This window comes from Tamandua tetradactyla, chromosome 6 (assembly GCF_023851605.1).
Source record: "Tamandua tetradactyla isolate mTamTet1 chromosome 6, mTamTet1.pri, whole genome shotgun sequence".
In the NCBI taxonomy this organism is placed as follows: domain Eukaryota; kingdom Metazoa; phylum Chordata; class Mammalia; order Pilosa; family Myrmecophagidae; genus Tamandua; species Tamandua tetradactyla.
The window spans coordinates 4,945,783-4,963,051 of record NC_135332.1 but is presented as its reverse complement, the minus strand read 5'-3'; the positions used below and the strand labels follow the sequence as shown (position 1 = coordinate 4,963,051).

Here is a 17,269-nt window from a genome sequence, read left to right as displayed (position 1 = left end):
TGGTGGACTAGGGAGCTACAGAGCTCACTCTTCTTCCAAAAACAGCTTAGTGGACAGGTAGAAACTGTCTGAAGCAATTGTGCTGGGATTCCAGAGACCGGTGCAGCATCCAGGGAAGAGCAGGAGGAAAAGAATGAAAAACTGTGAAGAATTCACTCAGCTGTAGCTCTGGCACACATTTCCCATCCTTGAAGCAAGCAGTCGCAGGTTCCTGCCTGGAAGGCTGCTGCGAACTGCGCTGAAGTACTCCTTCCCAAAAACAGCAGGGGACACGGTCCAGTACTGATTCAGCTATTGGCCAGCAAATTTAAACTGCGGGGACTGGCTGTTTTACTCTATCCTGGACAGTTGTTACTGCACCATTGTTCTGACCTGTAATAGAGGCAGAACTGGCAGAGGGCTAAAAATAGTCTGTCAGAGGAGTACAGGGGATTGAAGAACGCCATTTACTGGGTAAGCCAGGAAAGCACAGCCTTAGAGCTGGAAATAAAGCTTTTTGGTATCTTTCCAGACCCTCTCCCTAGGACTCTTTGGAACTGGACTGTAACCCCCTGCATGGGGCCTTGGGCCTCATTTGGCTGGGAAATACTGATGAACTAAGTGTCAAAGATGAACCTTACACAAACCCAATTAAGAACAAAATCCTAGACAAGAGGGAGAAACTGACCTTCGGAATAACCTTATCAAGATGATCAGATGCCCATATACCAGTAAAAAATTACAAGCCATACTAAGAAAGATATGGCCCAAAGGAACAAATTAAAAAGTTTAATAAAAGGGACAATCCACCAAGAAAAAAATAATAATCATAAATAGTATGCACCCAACTAGGGAAAAACTGAAGGGAGTAATAGACATTGCTACAGTAATAGTTGGGAGACCTCAATACCACTCTCATCAATAGCTAGAACACCTTGACAGAGGATCAATAAGAAAACAGAAAACATGACTAGATATTTATATAAAAGACTGCACCCCAAAACAGAAGATACACATATTTCTCAAGTGCTCATGGATTGTTCTTCAAGATAGACCACATATTGGGTCACAAAACAGGTCTCAGTAAATTTAAAAAGACAAATTATTACAAAGCACTCTCTTTGATTATAATGGAATGAAGCTAGAAATCAGTAACAGGTGGAGATCTGGAAAATTTACAAATAAATGGATGTTAAAGAACACACTCTTAAACGATCAGTGGGGCAAAGAAGAAATTGCAAGAAAAAAATCAGTAAATTTTTTGAGATGAAGGAAAACAGGAGCACAACATATCAAAATTTATAGAATGTAGTAAAGGCAGCGCAGAGAGGGATTTTACAGCCCTTAACTGCCTACATTAAACAGGAAGAAAGAGCCAAAATCAAAGGCCTAACTGCATACCAGAAGGAACTAGAACAGCAAACCAATCTTAAAGCAAGCAAAAGGAAAAATTAACAAAGATTACAGCAGAAATAAATGAAATTGAGAGCAAAAACAAACAACCCCTTCCCCCCACAGAATCAACAAAACCAAAAGTGGGTCCTCTGAGTAGATCAATAAAATTGACAAACCCTTAGTTGGACTAACAAAGGAAAAAGGAGAGCAGACACAAATAAAATCAGAAATGAGACGGGACATTACACAGACCCCAAAGAAACAAAAAAGATGGTAAGAGAATACTATGAACAGTAAATTAGACAATGTAGATAAAATGGACAATTTTCTAGAAACATATGAACAACCTACACTGACTCTAAAAGAAATAGAAGAGCTTGACAAACCAATTACAAGTAAAGAGACTGAATTAGGCACCCCCCCCCAATAAAGAAAAGCCTAGGATTAGACAGCTTCACAGGTGAATTCTACCAGTCATTCCAGAAGAATTAATACCAATCTTGCTCAAACTCTTCCAAAAAATTAAAGAGGGAATGCTACCTCATTCTTTAAAGTCAACATCACCCTGATACCAAAGCCAGATAAAAATACTACAAGAAAATTACAGAACAATCTCTCTAATGAATATATATTCAAAAACCCTCAATAAAATACTTGGAAATAGAATGCAAGATTAAAATAATTACACCCCCAAATGGATCAAAGACCTTAATATAACAGTCAGGACATGACTAGAAAGAAAATATACACGGCAGCATCTTTAAGATGTTGTGGTAGGCGATGGTTTCTTCAACCAAAAAAAAAAAAAAAAAGGCACAAGCAATAAAAGAAAAAATAAATGAGATCTCCTCAAAATGGAATATTTTTCTGTTTCAAAGGATTATGACAAAAAGGTGAAAAGGCAACCTACTCAATGGGAGAAAATACTTGGTAACTGTATATCTAGTAAGGGTTTAGTATCTGGAAGATACAAAGTAGTCCTACAATTCAACAATAAAAAGACAAACAACCCAATTAAAAAATGAGCAAAAGATTTAAATAAACATTTTTCCAAAGAGGAAACACAAATGGCTACAAGCACATGAAAGATGCTCAATGTCACAAACTATTTGGTGAATGAAAATCAAAACCAAAATAACGTATTTCATACCTACTAGAATGGCCATTATTAAACAAACAGAAAAGTACAATTGTTGGAGAGGATGTAGAGAAATAGAAAAACTTATTCACTGCTGGTGAGAATGTACAATGGTACAACCTGTTGTGGAAGACAGTTTGGCATTCCTCAGGAAGCTAAGTATAGAACTGCCATATGATCAGGCAATCCCATTACTAGGTATATACTCAGAAGAAATAAAAGCAGGAAACTAAACAGACACATTTAAACCCGATGTTCAGAGGCATTATTAGCAATTGTCAAAAGATGGAAACAACCCCAAGTGTCCATCAACAGATGAATGGATAAACAAATCGTGATAAAAACACATGATAAAATATCATTTCAGCAATAAAGGATCGAAGTACTGATGCAAGCGACAACATGGGTGTACCTTGGTATGATATGTTGAGTGAAATAAGCCAGACAACTGAGCAGACATTGTATGATCTCACTAACATAACTAAATATAATGAGTAAACTCATGGAGTTATTATTTAGAATACAGGTTACCAAAAGAAAGAATGAGGGTAGAGAATGGGGAGCTGATGCTCAATTTGTGCAGAACTTTTAATAAGATTGATTGTAAATGTTTGGAAATGGAGAGAGGTGATGGTAGAACATTATTGTGAATATAACTAACAGTCCTGAATCATGTATGTGATTGTGGTTGAAAGGGGCAGTTTAGGCCCTGTATGCCAATAGAAGGAAAGCTAGAAGATGAAAAATGGGACTGTATATCACATAGTGAACCCTATTGTGTTGATGAAGGTGGTTAATGGTACAAATCTAAGAGCGTTCTTCCATGAACTTAGAACAGATGTATGTCACTATTACAAGATGTTAATGATATACCTAATGCAAATTATGGACTATAGTTACCAGTAATATTTTCATATTCTTCCATCAATTATAACAAAGGTATAATGTTAACTGTCAATAATAGGGGTGGGGGTATAAGGGGTATGGAGTTTTTCTTTTTGGAGCAACGAAATGTTCTAAAATTGATTGTGACAAAAGCACAACTCTATGATTATACTGGCAGCCACTGGTTGTACACATTGGATGGATTGAATGGTGCATTAATAAAATTGCTTTAATTAAAAAAAAAGGATACCAAAAAGTCCAATATTATACCAAAAAGATTTGACTCTGAAACAACTTTACTGAAATGCCAAGTAAGAGAACATGAACCATTCTTAGATATACTAAGAATGGCTACTCCAACAAATTTAAAAAATGTTTCTGCATGAGGAAGAATATAGGAATGTCATTACTGCACGGTGTTGAAAACAGAAAGTAATGATTATTTTAAAATTTTAAGTTATGTGTGACACTAAAGCAAAAAATGTTTATTTGGTACAAAATTTATATTCTGACTAGTGCATTTCCTAAATAACTTATGTAGACAGCTTAACTGAACACCATAAGTACATGAAACCTTGAGTAGGGCATGAAATTTTGTCAGTTTGTCCAGAGTGATGCCCCGATAAATCCCAGAGTGATTTGAACAGTGAATAAAAAAGTATTTGCAAAGTCCCCTTTGGAGAATGGTGAGAAAGGAGAAAATTCATCTTCCCCTAGTGGAGAATTCTTGATATTCTCATAAGCAGTGGGGACAACCAAAGCAACAGGCTGAGCCCCCAATCTTGGGGTTTGTTCATATGAAACTTAACCCCACAAAGGATAGGTCAACCCTACTTAAAATTAGGCCTAAGAGTCATCCCCAAGAGAACCTCTTTTCTTGCGCAGATGCGGCCTCTCTCTTCAGCCAACACAACAAGCAAACTCACCGCCCTCCCCGTCTATGTGGGACATAACTCCCTGGGGTGCGGACCTTCCTGGCAACGTAGGACAGAAATCCTAGAATGAGCTGACACTCAACTTCAAGGGACTGAGAAAACCTTCTCGACCAAAAGGGGGAAGAGTGAAATGAGACAAAATAAAGTGTCAATGGCTGAGAGATTCCAAATAGAGTGGAGAGGTTATCCTGGAGGTTATTCTTATGCATTAAATAGATATCACCTTGTTAGTCAAGATGTAATGGAGAGGCTGGAGGGAACTGCCTGAAAATGTAGAGCTGGTGTTTCAGTAGCCGTGTTTCTTGAAGATGATTGTATAGTGATATAGCTTTCACAATGTGACTGTGTGATTGTGAAAACCTTGTGTCTGATGCTCCTTTTATCTACCTTATCAACAGACGAGTAAAACAAAAGGAATAAAAATAAATAATAGGGGGAACAAATGTTAAAATAAATTTAGGATGAAATGGTATGATCAATGAAAGGGAGGGGTAAGAGTATGGTACGTATGAATTTTTTTGTTGTCTTTTTATTTTTTTCTGAATTGATGCAATGTTCTAAGAAATGATCATGATGATGAATATACAACTATGCGATGATATTCTGAATTACTGATTATATATGTAGAATGGAATGATCATTAAAAAAAAAAGGCTACTCCAGCTATTATAAATTAAGCCCAAATTTAAACCTAAAAAACCAAAAGCTGATTTTTCTTCTAACTCATCTCTAGGGATCTTAAGGAATAAGAACAGATTCTCGGGGCAACAGAGGTCTTTGAGAAATGTCTGTATATCAACAAGACGACAAAAAAAAATGTGGATTAAACATCTCAAACATGACAAATCTGGAAATATTTACCAAATACTTTTTTTGCAAGGCACATGTATGTCTTGAGCAGTTTTGATAAGAATATGGGGTTTGGAGTCAAATCCTGGCAACTTCAGTTGTTCTAAATCAAAGGTGGGCAACACAAATAACTAACAGGTGTGCCAAGCTGATACTAAATGAAGTGTGTTAAGGTAAGAAAAAGTTGTATTCTTTTGACACAGACATGCTTTTCTTTCATTTATGGTAAGCAGAAATACCCTACAGAAGCACATTCAGATTTTTTTATATCACCTGACCCTGAGTCTTTTATTTTTTTGATATTTAACAGAGACTCAAATTCAGAAAACTACTTCTCCACAGTAAGAAAACCTAGAATGCAAATGCAAAGATAAATGGTAGCTTCACTATTGAAAACAATAAGGATTGCTAGAATTATGGAGCTGTAGAAAAAGCATACCTTGTCTAAAGCAGGTTCTGGTTCAGTAACAGTCTATGTCTGACACTCAAGAATGCAGGTTTATTATTTCTGTAATGGAGAAGCTAAGCCTACTTCTAATTATGCCTAAGAGTTACTTCAAGAGAACCACCTTTGTTGTGGCTCAGATGTGGCCTCTCTCTCTCTATTGGCCCAGTTCTGCAAGCAAAATCATTACCTCCCTGCTACAAGGGGCATGACATCCAAGGGTGTGAGTCTCCCAGGCAACACAGGACATGACTCCCAGGAATGAAGCTGGCCCTGGCACTGTGGGATCGACAATGACTACCTGACCAAAAGGGGGAAAAGAAATGTAATAAAATAAAGTATTAGTGGCTATGAGATTTCAAATAGAATCGAGAGGCTATTCTGGAGGTTACTTTTAAGCAAGCTTCAGCTAGGTATTGCTGGTGCACAAGTGGTTGGGTGCATGGTGGTTCAGTGGTAGAATGCTCACCTTCCATGTGGGACCTGGGTTTGATTCCCTGCCTATGCACCAAAAAGAAAAAAAAAAAAAAAAAAGACATAGATATTGCTAACTGCCATGGTATGCCAAGCCCTAACCAACAATATTTCTGTAAATCCTAAAGAATACCCAGGGCTCTATCTGAGATTCTATAAGAGTTTCAATCACTAAGTTTATTTCTCAGAAACCTAAAACCTCCAGATGGTTCCTAGACCAGACAAGTCCTGAAACCCAGAGTTACCATCTCTCCAAGAACATCAACCAGTTGTATCACCCTACCCCATAAGGTTGATACCCCTTTTCAACATGAAGAAGTTAGAATGGTCATTGCCCAAATATCTTTAAACAGTGGGAGAAGGATCAAAGGAGGAGGAGGAGGAGTTATAACAGAGAAGACAGGATTTAACAAACGATTATGACTGCTGAATCATTATATTAATATTTCTTTTTAGTGTCCTGGAGCAGCTAGAAGGCAATACCTGAAATGGTGCAACTGTAACCTATATCATACTTTGAATTCTTTTCTAAAACTACTTATAAAATGTACTTTGAAAAAAAGTACTTTGAAATTTATCATTTTTTGTATATATGTTATTTCACAATTAAAAAAAAGCATATGGGTTTATATTACCAGATCTACTTTTCAAGAGTGAACTTTTCAGCAAAATCTCCTGATTTAAAAAAATGCTGCCTTACTTTTTTTTTTTTTTAAAACAATGTCCAAGCCAAACAAAAATACTCTAACTTGGATTCTTTCTTTCTTTCCTTCCTTAGAGGAGAGATGTATTCTAATCAAAGACTTCAGGTAAAATGTAACATTAAGAATCTGAAAGGCTGACAATGTAGAGCTGTGTTCCAGTAGCCATGTTTCTTGAAGATGATTGTATAATGATATAGCTTTTGCAATGTGACTGTGTGACTGTGAAAATCTTGTGTCTGATGCTTCTTTTATCTACCTTATGGACAGATGAGTAAAATGTGGATTAAAAATAAATAAATAATAGGGGGAACAAATGTTAAAATAAATTTAGTAGATTGAAATGCTAGTGACCAATGAAAAAGAGAGGTAAGGGGAATTGCATGTATGACTTTTTTTCTGTTTTCTTTTTATTTCTTTCTCTGAATTGATCCAAATGTTCTAAAAAATGATCATGATGATAAATATACAACTGTGATAAAAAAAGAATGTTCATATTGTATGTTGATTGGTTTTATTGATAAAAATGAAAAAAAAATTTGGAAGGTTGAAAACGTAGAGCTGTGTTCCAATAGCCATGTTTCTTGAAGATGATTGTATAATGACACAGCTTTAGCTTTCGCAATGTGACTGTGATTGTGGGGGGAAAAAAAAGAATTCGGAAGGACTTTATTTTGTAAGCAATGAAGTGACAGTTCTTGAGCCAGGAAAAGAACAAGATGAGAAACATGCTTTTAGTCTTATTACTGGTAGCTATATACAACATAAATTAGAGGGCAGAGAGCATAAAGCAGGGAAGTAGTTTAAACCAGGTTTGCTGGTTTGAAAGGATGTATATCTCCTAGAAAAGCCATGTTTTAATCTAAATCCCACTTCATAAAGGCAGAATAAGCCTTTCAATACTGTATGTTTGAAACTGTAATCAGATCATCTCCCTGGAGATGTGATTTAATCAAGAGTGATTAAACTGGATTAGGTGATGACATGTCTCCACCCATGTGTGTGGGTCCTGATAAGTTTCTGGAGTCCTATAAAAAAAGGAAACATTTTGGAGAATGAAGGGGATTCAGAGACAGCATAGAATGCTGCAGCACCACAAAGCAGAGAGTCCACGAGCCAGCGGCCTTTGGAGATAAAGAAGGAAAATGCCTCATGGGGAGCTTCATGAAACCTGAAGTTAGGAGAAGAAGCCAGCAGATTGATGCTCTGTCTACCATGTGCCTTTCCAGATAAGAGAGAAACTGTGACTGTGTTTGCCATGTGCCTTCTCACTTGAGAGAGACACCCTGAAACTTCATCAGCCTTTTTGAACCAAGGTATCTTTCCCTGGATGCCTTTTATGGGACATTTCTATAGACTTGCTTTAATAGGGATATTTTCTCCGCCTTACAACTGTAAACTAAGCAACTCATTAAATTCCCCTTTTTAAAAGCTATTCTGTTTCTGGTATATTACATTCCGGCAGCTAGCAAACTAAAACACCAGGCAAGAGTTAATAAGGGTATCAAGTAGTACGACTACAATGGAAACAGAAAGGAACAGATACAAGACAAACTGTAAAGACTGACAGAACTTGGCAAATAATGTGATGAAAGGCAGCATGATGTACTGGAAAGAGCTGGCTCTCAGACTACTTAGCAAAAAAAATTAGATTTCAGTTCTGTTCTAGTTTGCTAGCTGCCGGAATGTAACATACCAGAATCAGAATGGCTTTTAAAAAGGGGAATTTTTCAAAAGCAAATACTTTTACTTGAGTGTCCTTAGTTTTCACAGCAGCAACAATTATTTGTATAGGTTCAATAAGATCTGGCCTCCTTTTTACCCAGATGTAACTGGAAAAATTGATTGTACAACGAAGACCATAACTAGAATATCGTATTTGCAAATGATCCTCACCAAATCAGGTATAACAAGCCCACTCTTAAATAACCAATATTGACTTTATATGTGAACCAATGCCCACAAAGCCCTTCTAAGAAAACTTAAAACGTTAATTCTGGCTTACATGGCCCGAGTCTTGCAGTTGGTAAGAAAGGTCACTTTCTGACAGGTCAGGGAGGGAACATAGACAATTTGGGGGACCCGTGCTATTTTCTAGAAAATTCTGTTTTTCTTTATCTCTCAATGAAAAGTTCTTAAAGATAATTGCATTATTTGATTTATTTAAAGCTTGTATGTATATATAGTTGTATTTCTTTAGTTTTAGAGAGGTTGTTTCTGATATAGATTTACTGAGCTGGTCATGTCTTGGATCTACACAAACAAGATTAAATAGATTTTCATCTATTTAGCAGACCTGAGAAATGATGGTCAATGTTTATTGACTACTTTGAATTTCTTTTCCTCTTTATTAGTATTTTCTTTTAACTGATGAAAGCTGGCACTTATTTTATAACATTTAAAAAAGATGCCATTTAAGAAACTTTAAAAGAGGAGAGTTGTAGGCCCCTGGGCCCGGCCCGCGGGCTGAGGTCGGCGCTCTCCATGAGGTTGCTGGCCTTGGCCAGCGCGGCGCCGACGCGGGGAACGCGCTTCGCGTTGACTCAGCGGCGTTGGTCGGCTCCTGTGGTCTTTTCTTTACCCGGGCGCCAACTACACCCGCCCACTGGCTCGCCTCCCTGCCCTGTACCACGCAAGACAAGGTGCTAAGGGACGCAGAGCGGCGAGACGTGCGCGGCCCCGGCCAGCTTGGTCGCAGGAGTTAGTGCAGAGGTGGTGGCGGAGGACGACGACGACAAGGACGAGGGCCATCCTGCCCGCTCCCTGCGTTCGGCGTCGCTTCGCTCTGCTGACCAGCCCTCGGGAGTGCAGTCTGGGAGGCAGGATGGAGTGATAGATGTTTGTGGGTTCTTCTGTGGGATCAGTGGGCACGCCTATTGTAATCAGAAAACTCCAAGTATAGTAGCAGGGATGGATGAACAGGCTCTTTTAGGGCTAAATCCCAATGCTGATTCAGACTTTAGACAAAGGGCCCTGGCCTATTTTGAACAGTTAAAGATCTCCCCAGATGCCTGGCAGGTGTGTGCAGAAGCTCTAGCCCAGAGAACATATAGTGATGATCACATAAAGTTTTTCTGCTTTCAAGTACTAGAACATCAAGTTAAATACAAATATTCAGAACTGACTACTGTTCAACAACAGCTAATTAGGGAGACGCTCATTTCTTGGCTTCAAGCTCAGATGCTGAATCCCCAACCAGAGAAGACTTTTATACGAAATAAAGCAGCCCAAGTCTTCGTCTTGCTCTTTGTTACAGAATATCTGACTAAATGGCCCAAGTTTTTTTTTGACATTCTCTCAGTAGTGGACCTAAATCCAAGAGGCGTAGATCTGTACCTCCGAATCCTCATGGCTATTGATTCAGAGTTGGTGGATCGTGATGTGGTACATACGTCAGAGGAGGCTCGTAGGAATACCCTAATAAAAGATACCATGAGAGAGCAGTGCATTCCAAATCTGGTGGAATCGTGGTACCAAATCTTACAGAATTATCAATATACTAATTCAGAAGTGACATGTCAGTGCCTTGAAGTAGTTGGAGCTTATGTCTCTTGGACAGACTTATCCCTTATAGCCAATGATAGGTTTATAAATATGCTGCTAGGTCATATGTCAATAGAAGTTCTACGGGAAGAAGCATGTGACTGTTTATTTGAAATTGTAAATAAAGGCATGGATCCTGTTGATAAAATGAAACTAGTAGAATCTTTGTGTCAAGTATTGCAGTCGGCTGGGTTTTTCAGCATTGAGGAGGAAGAAGATGTTGACTTCCTGGCCAGGTTTTCTAAACTAGTAAATGGAATGGGACAGTCATTGATAGTTAGCTGGACTAAATTAAGAATGGTGATATCAAGAATGCTCAAGAGGCACTACAAGCAGTTGAAAGCAAAGTAGCACTGCTGTTGCAGCTACTGATTCATGAGGATGATGACATCTCCTCCAACATTATTGGGTTTTGTTATGATTATCTTCATATTTTGAAACAGCTTACAGTACTCTCAGATCAGCAGAAAGCTAATGTAGAGGCAATCATGTTGGCCATTATGAAAAAACTGACTTATGATGAAGAATATAACTTTGAAAATGAGGGTGAAGATGAGGCTATGTTTGTAGAATACAGAAAGCAGCTGAAATTATTGTTGGACAGGCTTGCTCAAGTCTCACCAGAATTATTGCTGGCTTCTGTTCGCAGAGTTTTCAGTTCAACGCTGCAGAATTGGCAGACTACACGGTTTATGGAAGTTGAAGTAGCAATAAGATTGCTGTATATGTTGGCAGAAGCTCTTCCAGTATCTCATGGTGCTCACTTCTCAGGTGATGTTTCAAAAGCTAGTGCTTTGCAGGATATGATGCGAACTTTGGTAACTTCAGGAGTTAGTTCCTATCAGCATACATCAGTAACTTTGGAGTTCTTCGAAACTGTTGTTAGATATGAAAAGTTTTTCACAGTTGAACCTCAACACATTCCATGTGTACTAATGGCTTTCTTAGATCACAGAGGTCTGCGACATTCTAGTGCAAAAGTACGGAGCAGAACTGCTTACTTATTTTCTAGATTTGTCAAATCTCTCAATAAACAAATGAATCCTTTCATTGAGGATATTCTGAATAGAATACAAGACTTACTAGAGCTTTCACCACCTGAGAATGGTTACCGGTCCTTGGTGAGCAGTGATGATCAGTTATTTATTTATGAGACAGCTGGAGTGCTGATTGTTAATAGTGAATATCCAGCAGAAAGGAAGCAAGCATTAATGAGGAGTCTGTTGACACCACTAATGGAAAAGTTTAAAATTCTGTTGGAGAAACTGATGTTGGCACAAGATGAAGAAAGGCAGGCATCTCTGGCAGACTGCCTCAACCATGCTGTTGGATTTGCCAGTCGAACCAGCAAAGCTTTCAGCAACAAGCGAACTGTAAAACAATGTGGCTGTTCCGAAGTTTATCTGGACTGTTTACAGACATTCTTGCCAGCCCTCAGTTGTCCCTTACAAAAGGATATTCTCAGAAGTGGAGTTCGTACCTTCCTTCATCGCATGATTATATGCCTAGAGGAAGTTCTTCCATACATCCCATCTGCCTCAGAGCATATGCTCAAAGATTGTGAAGCGAAAGACCTCCAAGAGTTCATTCCTCTTATCAACCAGATTACAGCCAAATTTAAGATACAGGTATCCCCATTTTTACAACAAATGTTTATGCCCCTCCTTCATGCAATTTTTGAAGTGTTGCTCCGTCCAGCAGAAGAAAATGACCAGTCTGCTGCTTTAGAAAAGCAAATGTTGCGGAGGAGTTACTTTGCTTTCCTGCAAACAGTCACAGGGAGTGGAATGAGTGAAGTCATAGCAAATCAAGGTGCAGAGAATGTAGAACGGGTTTTGGTTACTGTCATCCAAGGAGCGGTTGAGTACCCAGATCCAATTGCACAAAAAACATGTTTTATCATCCTCTCAAAGTTGGTGGAACTCTGGGGAGGTAAAGATGGACCAGTTGGATTTGCTGATTTTGTTTATAAGCACATTGTCTCTGCATGTTTCCTAGCACCTTTAAAGCAAACCTTTGACCTGGCAGATGCACAAACAGTATTGGCTTTATCTGAGTGTGCAGTGACACTGAAAACAATTCATCTCAAACGGGGCCCAGAATGTGTTCAGTATCTTCAGCAAGAATACCTGCCCTCCTTGCAAGTAGCTCCAGAAATAATTCAGGAGTTTTGTCAAGCACTTCAGCAGCCTGATGCTAAAGTTTTTAAAAATTACTTAAAGGTGTTCTTCCAGAGAGCAAAGCCCTAAGGACTGGATTTCCCTGTGCCTACTTCATGATCAGGAATTCCAGTTCATTATTTATGAAAATGTGGTTTTTGTGTGCCACTCACACTGATCTTTTTAAACATAGCTTGAGTTTATGGCAGTATATGTACTGGGATTTTTCTGTAAAATGGGTGTAATTTTCCCTAAATGCAGGTATGTGACAACATAAGTTGCTTGCATGCCAACTCATTGTTCTATATAAAAATGCTGTTAAAAGATAACAGCAAATTTATCCTTGTACCTTATTTTTTTTTTATTTGAAACTTTAAGTCCTTTATAAAGACCATAATACAGTGGAAAACTGTGCTTTTAAAAATTACTGCATATAAAATGTTTGAGAAATTTCATTTTGTGTGTAGGCACATTAAGTATGGGGGGAATACAACAATCAAAACTAATTTTTTTGTAGATAGCCATTACATTTTCTTTAAACTGTTTCAGTACCTATGTGTATTCTACAAAAGAGAATGGTTTCGTAAATTAATTGATTTAAAAGTAGGTGTGGGTGTTACACATTTTTTTTAATACAAATAAATAAAGTTTATGTAGTGAAAAAAAAAAAGAAACTTTAAAAGAAACAGACTCACTCTATAAGTTTTTGTTTTTATATGTAAATGAAAGCATATCTACTGAAATTAAGATGGCATGGTCTAGGAGGAAAATCTTGAGTTGCATTTAATTTGCAGGGAATTTGGAAACTGGGACAGAAAATAAAATATCCTGAGACAAAAACACTTTGCTTCTCTAAATTGCACGTGTACGTCATTAATTTCATAGTGGAATTCATCAAATCATTGCAGAATAAAGGATCATTATAATCAGAAATTATAATTTTCAAAATGTACAAGTATTTATACATGATTTATGCATTAATAGTTATCATTTTCATTTTAGGTTAGGAAAAACTTATTTTTATGAAAATTCATCTTTAAGTGACTCTCGTTTTCAATAGGAAAGCATGTTTTGGATTTTTAGAAACTTGATTAGCACACCTAATTTTGAAAACATTCCTATTTCTAAAATAATAGAATTTTAAAATTATAAGCAGTATGCTATGTTCTTTAATATATACATTTTTTTAAAAATCCAAGTTGTTTCTATTTTCTTTAGGGAAATATTTCAGTCGACCACTTTAATTTAGATACAAATATATATTCCAACCAAATCATTGTTAATTAGCTTTATTATAATACTGATTACAATACCTGCATTCTAATCGAAGGGCCTAAAAGTCGAAGAGAACCTTTCTTCCCAAGAACAGCCTCATTAATTCAAATGCCAGTGGCTTAAATATCTTGCCAAAATTTCTCTCAATTTATTACTACATTTACAAGCAACTAAGATTAATTTTTTTTAGTTTTGTCTTTGTGAATTTAATCCCATTTACTTCTTAAAATAGCAATTGTATAACAGAGTTTCATAAGTTTTTTAAGTTTCTAATGTTTATGGAAAGCAAAATTTCTCTGTTCCTAAAAATGAATGCAATTTGTATATATAATATGTCTGGGTTGGCCATAAAATGTAACATAATATCTTCCATTCAAGTAATATAAATCCCATATTTCTTGATATTTCAGCAAAAATGTATCTCAGTATTTTGTACCTGTATATAACTGTTGGTTGCAGGGCCACCGTAATTAAGAACCAATGTAAATATAACTTTCCATAAAAGCTGTGTTCAGAGCAACATGCCTTGGCATATTTTCATATTTCAAACTACTAAATATGTAATGAATATGAAACAGCATCAGGCTTAGGAGTCAGTCAAGTATACTAGTTCTCATTGTTATCATATAATTTTTACTAAATAAATTTTGTTCTCAGAAATAAAAAAAAAGGGGAATTTAATAAGTTGCTAGTTTACAGTTGTAAGGCCGAGAAAATGTTCAATTAAAACAAGTCTATAGAAATGTCCAACCAAAGGCATCAAGGGAAAGATACTTTGGTTCAAGAAGGTCAATGATATTCAGGGTTTCTCTCTCATTTGGAAAGGCACATGGCAAACACAGTCACAGTTTCTCTCTCGGCTGGAAGGGCACATGGTGAACACAGTCAGGGCTACTCTCTCAGCTGGAAGGGCACATGGCGAACATGGCATCATCTGCTAGCTTTCTCTCCTGGCTTCTGGTTTCACGAAGCTCCCCAGGAGGCATTTTCCTTCTTCATCTCCAAAGGTCACTGGCTTGTGGACTCTCTGCTCTCATGGCTATGTCATTTTTCTTTGCTCTCTCTGAATTTCCTTTCTCCAAAATGTTTCCTCTTTTATAGGACTTCAGAAACTAATCAAGACCCACCCAAATGGGTGGAGACATGTTATCACCTAATCCAGTTTAACAACCACTCTCGATTACATCATGTCTCCAGGGAGATGATCTAATTACAGTTTCAAACACAATGCTGAATAGGGATTAGAAGAAACGGCTGCCTTTACAAAACGGGATTAGGATTAAAACATGGCTTTTCTGGGGGACATATATCCTTTCAAACCAGCACAAGTTCCAACTCTGCCACCCAGTAGCTACATGATTTGAGGCAAGTGATTTGAATTATCTTAAGGCTCACTTTTCTTTCTCTTTTTAATATTTTTACAAGAACTCTCCTAACACATACATTCTATGCATGGTATATAATCAATGTCTCACAGTATCATCACTTAGTTGTGTATTCACACCATGATCATTTTTTAGAACATTTGCATTACTCCAGAAAAATAAAACAAAAAGAAGAAAAAAGAAAAAAACTGATACATACCATATACTTTACCCCTCCCACTCACTGACCACTAGCATTTCCATCTACCCAACTTATTTTACCCTTTGTCTTCCTTATTATTTATTTTTTATGCATATTTCTTTACTCATCTGTCCATACCCTAGATAAAAGGAGCATCAGACACAAGGTTTTCACAATCACACAGCCACATGGTAAACGTTCTATCTTTATACAATTGTCTTCAAGAATCTAGGCTACTGGAACACAGTTCAACAGTTTCGGCTACTTCCCTCCACCCACTCCAATACATCATAAACTAAAAAGGGCTACCTATAGAAGAATAACCTCCAGGATAACCTCTCCACTCTGTTTGAAATCTCTCAGCCACTTAAACTTTGTTTTATTTCTCTCTTTCCCTTTTGGTCAAGAAGGATCTCTCAATCCCTTGATGCTGTGTCCTGGCTCATCCTGGGATTTCTGTCCCAAGTTGTCAGGAAGTTACACTGATGGGAGTCATGTCCCATGTAAGAGGGAGGACAGTGAGTTCACCTGCTGAGTTGGCTTAGAGAGAGAGGCCACATCTGAGCACCAAATAAGGCTCTCTGGAGGTGACTCATGCCTAATTATAAGTAGGCTTAGCCTATACTTTACAGGTTCTATAGGGGCAAACCCCAAGATCAAGAGCTTAGCCTACTGATTTGGTCGTCCTCACTGCTTGCAAGAATATCAGAAATTCTCCAAATGGGGGAGTTGAATATTTCCTCCTTTCTCCCTATTCCCTCAAGGGGACTTTGCAAATACTTCTTTATTCACTGTCCAAATCACTCGGATTTATCGGGGCATCACACTAACCTCGACAAATCAACAATGTCTCATGCACTATTCAAGATTCCATGTACTTAATGATGTTCAACTATAACTCTCCATACAAGTTAAATTAGGAAATGCACTACCCAAAATATAAATTTTGCACCCAATAAACATCTCTCCCTTTTGTCTCACACAGAAGTTGAAGTTTTAAAATATGGATGATATCATCCTTTACCCTGTATTCTGATATACCTTAGTCCTATCCAGATCAGCTTCATGCATACCTCTACTTGATGTCTGATCACTTTTCAACTTTTTAAACAGTTCCTGTATGGGGTACTGCTGACTTCCACAGCTTCAGAGCTCAAACTCTGAGTTACAGGTGTCACATAAATACCTGAAGTTTCTGGGAAGGACCATGTTATATACAAACAGCTCAGCATCTAAGAATTAAGAATTAAGTTGCAGCTCCTGAATATATGTGACTGCTGTAAGATCATATATGTGACTTTTGTAAGATCTTATCATCTAGGACCCTTTACAATAGACACCAACCTGATATTCCATGCTCTTGACTTTAGTTCACTGAGTTTTTATATTATAGATAGTCCATATGATTGAGGCAGGATAGTATTTGTCTTTCTGTTCCTGACATTTCATTCAACATACTGTCCTTAAGAGTCATTCACCTAGTTGCATACCTCATCAATTTTCTTATCAGCTAAAAAAATTATATGTATTTTTTCTATCTACATATCATGGTTTTTCTGAGGAGTAAATACAATAAATTATGAGCCTGCTTTTTATCATCTGTTAAATAGTAAATAAGAAGTATGGAGAGGAAGAGCAAGTAAAAGGAAGAAGTTAAAGCCAAAGTTTTAAGATGGAGATAATTATGTGAATACTGGCACCATAAACAGAATTAAGTAGGACAAGAGAAAGACCTGACTATGGAGGAAAAGATGATGAATTGGATTTAAGGTGACAGTGGGACACACACTATAAAAATGACCAATATGCTTCTGGAAAAGCAGGACTGAAACCAAAGAGAGTATCAGACTAAATACACAAATTTGAAAACTGCTGCTCACACAGAAGTTTTAGAAGTGGTTAAGGTCACTAAGAAATGTGTAAAG

At 37.3% G+C, this 17,269-nt stretch overlaps 1 protein-coding gene and 1 pseudogene across 2 annotated transcripts in view; one reads left to right on the top strand and one right to left on the bottom strand.

Moving 5' to 3' along the window:
* DDX42 (DEAD-box helicase 42) overlaps positions 1-17,269 on the bottom strand; it is a 65,148-nt gene that overhangs the window by 28,487 nt on the left and 19,392 nt on the right. The gene's annotated exons all lie outside the window — the stretch shown is intronic.
* LOC143686999 (exportin-T pseudogene) lies at positions 9,583-12,961 on the top strand (annotated as a pseudogene).